An 11,158-nucleotide genomic window follows, 5' to 3' on the forward strand; every position below is an offset into this window, starting at 1 on the left:
GGGCTCCTGGACCATCTGTGCTCTGACCAATTCTCCTTTCCCTGCCCACAGCTTTCTTCCTGCTCTCTGAGACTCCCAGAGCTCTGTCTCCATCTGACTTCCTGTACTCTGAGCTGACTTTTCAGGAGCTCTAAGCCACGCCCCCTAAACCAGGGCAGGAAAACAGTCTTAGGTATATTTACACAGTGCAGGGCAGACTTCCTTCCCTTGCTTCTAACAGCCCTCTGGCTTAAAGGGACAGGACTCCTAACAGGCGGACTCTGGCTCCTCTCAGCAAGGTCCATGCTCTCCCAGAACCAGTCAGTAGTACCTGGAGATCCAGCACTTACTTGATCTGGCCTCTTACAATGGGGCTTAGGCAAAACCCTGTCTTTCCTTGACTTGGCCCTAGGTTTGTCACGGGTTGTTGGAAAAATAATGGAAGTGTTGCTGAAAGAAAGGATAGTGAATTTCCTAGAATCTAATGGGTTACAGGATCCAAGGCAACATGGCTTTACAAAAGGTAAACCATGCCAAACGAACCTGATTGAATTTTTTGATTGTGTGACCAGAGAACTGGATCAAGGACATATGCTAGATGTAATTTACTTAGATAGAGACTTACAAGATCATGAAGGGCATAGAGAGAGTAGAGAGGGACAGATTCTTCAAACTTTCAAAAAATAAAAGAACAAGAGGGCATTCAGAAAAGTTGAAAGGGGACAGATTCAAAATGAATGCTAGGAAGTTCTTCTTTACCCAACGTGTGGTGGACACCTGGAATGCGCTTCCAGAGGATATAATAGGGCAGAGTACGGTACTAGGGGTTAAGAAAGGATTGGACAATTTCCTGCTGGAAAAGGGCATGGAAGGGTAAAGATAGAGGATTACTGCACAGGTCCTGGACCTGTTGGGCTGCTGCGTGAGCGGGCTGATGGGCACGATGGACCCCAGGTCTGACCCAGCGGAGGCATTGTTTATGTTCTTATGTTCAGCAAAGCCTTTGATACGGTTCCTCATAGGAGGCTCTTGAACAAACTTGAAGGGCTGAAGTTAGGATCCAAAGTGGTGAACTGGATTATAAACTGGCTGTCGGATAGACGCCAGAGGGTGGTGGCTACTGGAAGTCGCTAGGATGAAGGAAAAGTGAGTAGTGGAGTCCCTCAGGGTTCGGTGCTGGGTCTGTTCCTGTTCAATATGTTTGTGAGTAACATTGCTGAAGGGTTAGAAGGAAAAGTTTGCCTTTTTGTGGATGATACCAAGATTTGTAGCAGATTAGACACTGAGGATGGAGTGGAAAACATGAACAAGGATCTGCAAAAGTTAGAGGCAACTAAAATTCAGTGCAAAGAAATGCATAGTAATGCATTTGGGGATTAACAATCAGAAGGAACCATATATGCTGGGAGCTGAGAGGCTGATATGCAAGGACGGGCAGAGGGACCTTGGGGTAATAGTGTCCGAAGATCTAAAGGTGAAAAACAGTGTGACAAGGCAGTGGCTGCTGCCAGAAGGATGCTGGGCTGTATAAAGAAAGGTGTAGCCAGTAGAAGGAAGAAGGTGTTGATGCCCCTGTATAGGTCGTTGGTGAGGCCCCACTTGGAGTACTGTGTTCAGTTTTGGAGACTGTATCTGGCGAAAGACATAAGAAGGGGAGGGTGATGAAAATGATAGGAGGTTTGCACCAGAAGACATTTGATGAGAGACTGGAAGCCCTGAATATGTATACCCTAGAGGAAAGGAGGGACAGGGGAGATATGATTCAGACGTTCAATATTTGAAAGATAACGTAGAACAAATTATTTTCCAGAAAAAGGAAAATGGTAAAACCAGAGGACATAATTTGAGGTTGAGGGGTGGTAGATTCAAGAGTAATGTAAGGAAATTGTTTATGGAGAGGGTGGTGAATGCCTAGAATGTGCTTCCGAGAAAGGTGGTGGAGAGGAAAATGGTGACAGAGTTCAAAGAAGCATGGGATGAACACAGAGGATCTAGAATCAGAAAATAATAGTAAATATTGAAGAATTAAGGCCAGAACTGGGCAGACTTGAATGGTATGTGTTTGTATATGGCCTTTTGGTTGAGGATGGGCTGGGAAGGGCTGCAATGGGTGGGAGGGTGTAGATGGGCTGGAGTGAGCTTTGACAGAGACTTCAGCAGTTGGAACCCAAGCACAGTACTGGGTAGAGCTTTGGTTTCTTGCCCAGAAATAGCTAAGAAGAAGAAAAAAAAATTTAAATTGAATCAGGCTGGGCAGACTAGATGGACCATTCGGGTCTTTATTTGCTATCATCTACTATGCTACTTTGTATATTTATTTTTGTAAAAGATGTGGAGGGGCATAATTGAAAGGAATGTATAAGTACGTTTACGTCCATCTCGCAAGTCGTCCAAAAATATAAAGAGCCTAAGACACATTTTCAAAAGATACGTCCAACTTTTTTTTACTTTCGAAAATCGTCTAATTATACATCCTGCTGATCTGATCGTCCAAGCCACTAAATCGTCTATCTTTATACCACATTTCCGTCCAACTTTCCATCCAAGTCCAAAATGCCTAGAATAAGCCCTGTTGGACATGGGAGGGGTCTGCAAAGTGATGGACTGCACACCTAGACATGCCACCTAAATAGTGGGGTACCTTACAGGGCACTGCTGTGAACTTCACAAAAAGGGTGCCATGGCTTCTCCTCCCTACAGCTCCCTTATAGGTGACGGTGATCTCCCAAAACCACCTCTAGACCCACTTATCTACCACCCCAATAGCCCTTATGGCTGCAGGAGCCACTTATATGCCACTACAAAAGGGTTTTGGGGTGTATAGGGCAGTGCATAAGTTTCAGTATCAATGCACTGATTACAGGGGCTTATGGGCATGGGTCCTCCTTTCTATGGGTCCCTAACCCTCCCCCAAGACGACTTAAGCTGCCTCTGGGCTGGACGTCTAGGCTTTCCTATGCCAGGAGGGTAGGTGATGATGGTCTGGAGGCTGAAATGTAAAGTTGGGAATAAAATTTTTATGGGGTGGGGGGTTGCTGATCCCTGGGGGTCTGTGTTATGTGTTTTCAGTACTTATCTGGTGAGTTTAGGTGGGTTTTTGTGACTTAGACCATGTTTTACATGGTCTAAGTCACAACGTCCAAGTTCCGTCTAGACTCTGTTGTTAAACTTTCGGTTATACATACTGTACAACTAAGTCTAAGCCGGCCAACGTCCCGCCCAACTCCCACCCTCAACACGCCTCCTGAAATGCCCCATTTAGCTTTGGACATTGAGCGGCACTATGAAGGCCTAGGTCGTTTTTAAATATGTCCAAAATCCGGTTTTATTATCAGCGCCTGGATGTTTTTGAGAAATGTTCGTCCAAGTGCCGACTTAGGCTGGTTTTTGGACGTTTTTCTCCTTCAATTATGAGCCCCTTATTTTTTATTTCTGTTCTAATTTTGTTTTCACTTTGGACTGCCCAGTGAAGTTAACTGGGTCAGTGTTACCAAGCCTTAGTTCTAGGATTGTGACCAGTTTTGTGTGTCTGATTTGTTTTCTTTTTGGATCTAAAGCTATCTGTGCTGTATGCCAGGAATGTGATATTGTTTTGAGACTCAATTTGGCCAGTGGCCTAAATTAACCTTATTTTCTTTGAACATTCTCACTGATGATTTGATCCTTGAGAGAAAAAGGCCTGGATCCTGTACAAGTTCTGAAAGGATCCTCTAGTTACAGAGGACACGCTGGGGTGGTGCTTTGTCACAGCCAAAGCGCACTAACGGAGGAAGTTAGACACCTAAGGGTGACAAAGCCCTTTATAGAAAGCACCATGTGCCTTGCAGTTGTAACTTGATAGGTATGTGCCGAGGGTTGTCCATGACCACAGCCCTTCCATATTACAATATTACACATCAGTCATACAGCTAACATATATGGGGCCCAGAAAAAATGCAACTGTCATTCCACCTAAAATTGCACTCGGGGTAAAACCAATGGAAACACATGGAAAAGAGCTGTATAATGAGATTCCATATGGGGCAGGGGATAAGGATGTGAAAGCTCACTTCAGAAGACTAAACAGGGAAAACCCACAACTGATACACCATAACAGGCAGCATCTAGCAGAAGAAGGTGAGTGCCATATGTGCCATGTATCTCCGATCCCTATTTTGCTTCATATCTGACATTACTGAGCTTCACTAATATACTCTCATGCAGTTAAACCCATAACCAGGTCTCGGGATCCAAGATGGCGGCAGCATAAGCTTGATGAGAGAATGTTTTACCTGTTTTTTTCTCGATAAGAATTATATCGTTTGGGCAGATGCCGAAGAGAAAGAGGCAGGAGAGTGGCTGGTGCCTCGCGGCGCTCTGGGCCTACTGCACTCGGCAACATTAATGAACTCCTACGGCTGATGCAGGACATCTACTCCTACGACGGCAGCTTCAGCAATTTCCCTGCTGCAGAAGCAGCAGAGAAGTGAGATGCAGGCAGTCTCCTTGGGGCTGTAAACAACGCTGAGCCCCGATGCTAGAGCACTGCCCCTACAGCCTCACACTACCAGCTCCCCATGGGAGGGGGCGTTTCCGGGAGACAGAGAACACTCTACCCCAGAGGCCAGAGAAATCGAGTCGGAGAGCAGAAGTTTGGGTTCTCAACCTTTTCAAGAGAGCCTGAATGTGGAGAATGAGGATTTAACATCAACTGGAAAAAGATCATCCCAGCTGGAACAGAGACAGGGAGAGCCAGCAGTTGGTAAGCAGACTGAATTGCATTTACAATTTTTCTTGCCTCAGAAACCCCATGAAGTCACTTTAGAATCCCTTTGGGACCTGATTTCTAACCTGGGTAAGAGCTTTAATTCTCAGTTACAACAAATAGAAGGGAAAATTAAAAAGCATGATAATGAAATTAGAAACAAGATTTGGTGCTTCTAGAGAAATGCTGAAACGAAGCTTTGGATGCTTCTAGAGAAATGCTGAAACGATATCTCTTAGAAATATTGGAAATTCCTGAGTCATCATTACCACCTTTCACACAAGTTTATTACCTTCCGACTAAGATACGAGACACTCAACAAGTAATAAATCAAGAGCCTATGAACATATCAGCTTTACTGGAAACATCTGATAGAGAAATATCTGTTTCAGCAACTTTATTGTTGACACTTGCACTTACTCCCGATAAGAGTTGGCTCCTGATACTGTTCTATAAACATAGGCAAAAAGAATTTCTAGGTTACAAGATACAAATGTTTCCAGATTTAGCAAGGGATACTCAAAAGCATAGAAAATAATTTCTGCTGTTAAAACCTGGTGTTTTGGCTTTAGGTGCAACATTTTTTCTTAGTGTGTAATTCATTATAAAACTCAGAAGTTTGTTTTCTTTGAACCTCTCAAATTGATGACCTTCCTGTCCCTATCCCGCTTGGAGAAGGAGAATGCTTAATGGAATGTCCTTACTCTTTGATAGCTAATGATTTCTTAGAGGGAATTTTTCTTCTGTTAGAACTCGCTTTTGAATCACATTTTGGATCTATTTGAGGACTTCAGAAGATTTATGTTATGTTAATATTGCTTATTTTGGTTTTCGTGTAATAAGTTAACATTATTGATCATGAATCCTCTTTCTGTACAAGTTTATCTTGATTGTATAAATTGAAAATAAAAAACCCATACCCAGTTATCACATCATTTAAACCCCAGGGCTGTTCATGTTACAACAGTTCAGAAACATACCTATACTACTATGAGTCTCATAAGAACATATCAATATGTGTGTAGCCATATTGGGTCAAACCGATGGTCCATCTAGCCCAGTTTGCTGCTAACAGAAGTCAATCAAGGTCAGATATACCTGACTGAAACCCAGAGGGAAGCAAGATTCCATACTGCCAATCCCAGAGACAAGTAGCAGCTTTCCCCAAGTCTATCCTAATACCAGATTGTGGACTTTTTCTCCAGGAATCTTTTTTAAACACAGATATGCTAACTACTATTTCATTCTCTGGCAACAAGATCCAGAGATTAACTACTCGTTGAGTGAATGTCTCCTAATTTCCAGAATGAGAAGGTCATTAATTCAATCCTCACATAGAGCACCAACCAAAGAAACTCAGGATCAAGTCACAGTTTTTAATATTGTGAATAGGATGTGGTTGGTTTGTATGTGGGGAGGATGTGGTTTAATGGGAAAGCGTGTACCCTATATTGGGGGGAATCTATTATATATTTTTTTTACATTCATACATCAGTAAATAGTGCATACTGTAGTTTTACACACTTTTGAAAACCAACCTGTTGTTCCTCCTGTGCATTACAGAGAAAGGGAATGGGACTTGTATACCACTTTTTTGTGTTTATATTCTCAAAGCAATTTACATTACCTGGGATAATGTAGGATTACGTAATCTGCCCAAGGTCACAAGGAACAAAGCTGGGATTTTATTCCACAACCTCAGGGTGCTGAGGCAACAGATCTACCACTAGACCACTAGTCTTATATGGATGTCAATGTCTCCATTTTAGAGTGACAGTGAGTCATACTAACAGGCAAGGAAAATCCCATGAAGAGACTTGATTTCCAACATGACTACTATACAGCCACATGACATCTAGTCAGAAGTGGGCATTACTTGCCCAAAAATACATAGGTAACACAAAATATCAACAGACAAACCTGACTGTATTGCAAATGTGTCTACATGCTTGCTATAAAGAGGTTTCAATGTGGATTTTGCAGCAATCTGCTTAGTCCCATATATTTGTGATACCAGACCTATGATACAACTAATTTCATCATGCAATTCCCAGATGTTTGGCATGAAATCAATTATGTCTGACATAGGCAGTCACTGTGATGAAACTGGCCATAATCAGTTCTTCTTCTCTAAGAACACTTCCTGCAGCAAGACAAACAAAGGTGGCTGCCAATTTGCAATGATAGGCATTCATGACGTCAATGTCCAAATTATGCCAGATGAGATGTTTCCAATGGCTTATATGGATGTCCATGTCTCCATTTTAGAGTGACAGTCATATCACTAGACAACGAAAATGTCCTCATGAAATATGACCCTGACCGGCAAGAGAAATTTCAAACAAGCTGAGGTGGAGTTGCTAATCTACAAGGTGCTATAGCACCAGAACTCATTGGTGGTCTAGAGGGGTGCCAAAGACCTTCTGGACCCTCAAGGACCATCCTAGACACCACAAGGACTCCTCCGGACACCATGAGAAATCCCCCAGACTCCCAAAGAGCCCCTCCATTTATTCCTTGGACTACACATATAACAAGGTAGCCCTTTGAAAGGCAAGAGATACCTGTGAAGTAAGGGAAGAGGGAGGGAAGGAGGGAGAGTGGGAGCTTAAACACATGAGAGTGGGCAGCCCTTGTGCCAGTGGAGGGCTTAAGTCAAGGAGGCCTGGAAACCAGGGGAACTCTGCTACACCAGTCCAGGAACATCAAGTTATAGCTTTCTAACCCAATGCTCCCGGGACATGGGAAAAAATGCAGCTTGCAAGGTGGTTACCAAGCAATGTTATTGTTCCAAGATTCAGAAACCTGTGGTACTGGAATCCCAGATGTTGAATAAAGGTACAGTAAAAACTGAACTTTTATTGCACCTTGATGAATTCCCCCTAAATTAATTAGTTTTAGTTTGTTTTAGAAATCCATTTGAATGATCAATATAAAATTTGGACAAGTATAATTCAACCTGCATGCAAAAAAAGTGCATAATGGTAATTTTATACAGTATTTTCTCATTGTGAATTATATTTTACATATAAAAAATGACTCAAATTGTATGGTGCATGACTTGCAAATTGTATGACCTACAAGCTGTATGTACTTTTATTTAATATCTTATGGGCGTAATAAATTTCCAGAAGTTTAGTTTAGGCAGAGTTGGAAAAAAGTTGCAATGTACATACATACAGTAATTATTGAAATACACAGATACATACATAGAGGGGCTGATTCTATAAATGGCGATAAAGTTAGGTGCTTCTTAGGTGCCTAATTTAATTGGCAAAACTTCTTTAACAGCCTCAATAATCAGTTTTAAAAAATGGATTTGCGACAGGCACCTATCACAATGCCCTTAGCGGTGCTTAATGCCCAATTGGGCATTTCTATGGGCAGAGTGTGAGTTTGGCACTTCTATGCATTTTTCTCTAAAAATGTAGATGCCTTTAAGACCCTTGCCTATATTACAGATGGCAAAATTTTTACATAGGTGCCACTAACCGTAAATCTGTAAACGGTGCCTTAATGTGATTGATATGCAGCAAGCACCATTTTTTCAGGTGCCGGACAATTTAGGCTCTGTGCATAGAATCAGACCCAGAATATATTCATACATTTACACATTCCTAAATGCAATTGGAGTAACAGAATTTGTGTGAAACCAGAGATCATTGTAGAATCCTGTTTTCAAGAGACAAATAGAGCACTTATGGTATTTGTACAATGTGCCTACAACAGGTGGAGGTTTTTTTTTTAACATTTCATTTAGGCATCATGTTATGAAATTAATTCCCACTAATCAGTGTGCAGAATTTTAATTAATTCTGGAAGAAAAATAGTTTTGTCTTCTTTGCTTTCCATAAACTTCCTTTCAGTTCCTTATTTCTCAGGCTGTAAATCAAGGGGTTGAGCAGTGGAATTACAGTTATATACACTATAGTAAACAGTTTGTTAAGACCCATGGAGTAAACAGATTGAGGTTTCAAATACACACCAAAAGAGGTCCCATAAAATAATAGAATGACTGTGAGGTGAGAGGAACAAGTAGAAAAGGCTTTTTGCCTCTCCTTAGCAGAACCAAGTTTTAAGATTGCAGAAATAATGTACACATATGATATAATTGTTAATGTGAAAGGAGGAAAACCAAATAGTGGACCTACAATATAATTTATAGTTTCAATGACAGAGGTTCCTGAACATGACAGTCATCAATGCCGTTATATCACAGAAGAAATGGTTGATTTCATTGGAGCTACAGAAAGAAAATTGTGATATTACAGTAACATGAGGAACTGGATCTAGAAATCCAATTATCCAGGAAACAATGGTAAGAATTGTGCAGACATTCCTGTTCACAATTATAGTGTAATGCAAGGGATTGCAGATGGCAACATAGCGATCATAGGCCATGGCGGTGAGAAGGTAGAACTCAGTACTCATGCAGAACAGGAACAAGTACATCTGAGTCATACACTGTATAAAAGAGATGGTTTTATTTTGTACTATGAGCACTGCTAACAATTTAGGCACTGTGACAGTCACATAGCAGATTTCTAAAAAGACAAGTTGATGAGGAAGAAGAACATGGGGCTATGCAAATGAGGGTCAGCACACACAGTGGAAATAATGAGAATATTTCCCATCACAGACAGCAGATAAATAATCAAAAATACGAGAAAAAGGAGGAGCTGCATCTCAGGAAACTCAGAGAATCCTAGAATGATGAATTCTGTCATTCCAGTGTGATTTGTCCTTTCCACTTCTCCCATTCTAATTAGCAGTTGGAATAAGAACAGTCAAAACAAAAAGTAAATTAAAACAAATGTGTCTATTACACCTGATATTTCTGTATGATAGGTAAGTTATTTTAGCCAACTGAAATTCATTTTCAGTCTCGCTTTGCCACACTGATAGATATTGCTGACTATGCCTTTTTGGCTAAACCTGCTACTTGCTTTCAGTGGTAGCTAAACCTCCCACCTCCCACCCTCCCACCCAATCCTACCTTATCCCCAAACATGAATAGCTCTCTTTCTTCTACCCACCCATAGGATCCCCTATTCCAGGCTGCCTTTTAATCCGCAGTGGTCTAGAGGTATAACTCAAACAATCCCCATTTATTCCTGCCCAATAATCAATATGATTCTAAGATACAGGTCATAGTAAACATTTTGAGAATACAGCTGGACCTACCTTACAATAACAAAATGATTGCTTTGACTTCTCACGAGGTTGTCGCTAAAGGTTACATCAGTTATATTGATAGTAGAGCCGGCATAAATGGGAGGAAAGGGGGATTGCTTCTACATTAACTACATCTCTAGACAAAACAAATCAACAAGGCAATTGGTCTACAAAATTCAGAATGACAAAAGGTAAAGAAAACCACATGTAGACCGAATAAGTCCAAAGTCAAATTTAATTATAAACAACAGATCTTGTGAAGGGCTGGTTCAGGGGCTAAAAAACAAATATGAATAATAATAAATAAATAATTACATAGAACATCATTAAAAACGGCAAAACATATAGACTGAAATCTATATATAACACCTAAAAAAATTAGTGCCAAAAGAATCGCTGAATGGTATTCTATAAAGTGTCTAAAGTTAGGTATGGTTTATAGAATAGATCTTGCACTTGGGGCCCATTGCCTAACATATAACATTATTGAAAATGGATGTTTCTCTGTTCTGATCTTTGGATGTCTTGCAATAAACATCCAAAGTTGGCCTTAGACGTTCTATCAAAAATGTCCAACTTTAGGTACAAGTTAGGTTTTTTTGACTATCCTCTAAAATTTTCAAACAGAAGTTCTTTCTTTCAAGTAATATTACCAAAGTAAACCCATTTAAAACAATTAGACCCATTTATAGCAATTAGTATATTTACACAACTAGTAAAAACAAAAAGAACTAGTAAATAAAATAAGAAAAACTAAAAAAAATTTCAGTCATATAAAAATGCTGAAAACAGGGTTCAATGAGAAAACCATAGATTCCACATATAAATCAATAGAGGGGAGTGAGGAGAGCAAACCCAATCATTTTCATCATTTTTGGTGGTTCCAAACACTCAAAAATCATTCTAGCACTGTGTTCCAAAAATATCATCATGTTGTGTTGACTGGCATCAGTTAGACAATCACACCTTAGCCTGATCGCAAAGATAAGTGGCTCAGCCACCTATCTTTGCTGAATGATCCCTTACCAGCAGCTGATCATGGTAAGGATATCTCTAATCAGCTGAGGGTCCTGCTGGCTCAGCTGAGCCGGCTGCGACAGAGGACCCTCTGACACCCACCACTGAAATTGACAGGAGGGATGCCCACTTCCTTCTGCCTAACACCACCTGACAACTCCTATGATAGATTGGGAGGAGGGATGCCAACTCCCTCCTGCCGCTGGCCGCCTGAACCCCTGACACCCACCCCATGGTCGATTG

At 41.0% G+C, this 11,158-nt stretch overlaps 1 pseudogene; it reads right to left on the bottom strand.

Moving 5' to 3' along the window:
- Positions 1-8,532: 8,532 nt before the first annotated feature.
- LOC117360330 lies at positions 8,533-9,483 on the bottom strand (annotated as a pseudogene).
- Between the last annotated feature and the right edge of the window lie 1,675 nt (positions 9,484-11,158).

Source organism: Geotrypetes seraphini, chromosome 5, assembly GCF_902459505.1.
Source record: "Geotrypetes seraphini chromosome 5, aGeoSer1.1, whole genome shotgun sequence".
Taxonomy (NCBI): Eukaryota; Metazoa; Chordata; class Amphibia; order Gymnophiona; family Dermophiidae; genus Geotrypetes; species Geotrypetes seraphini.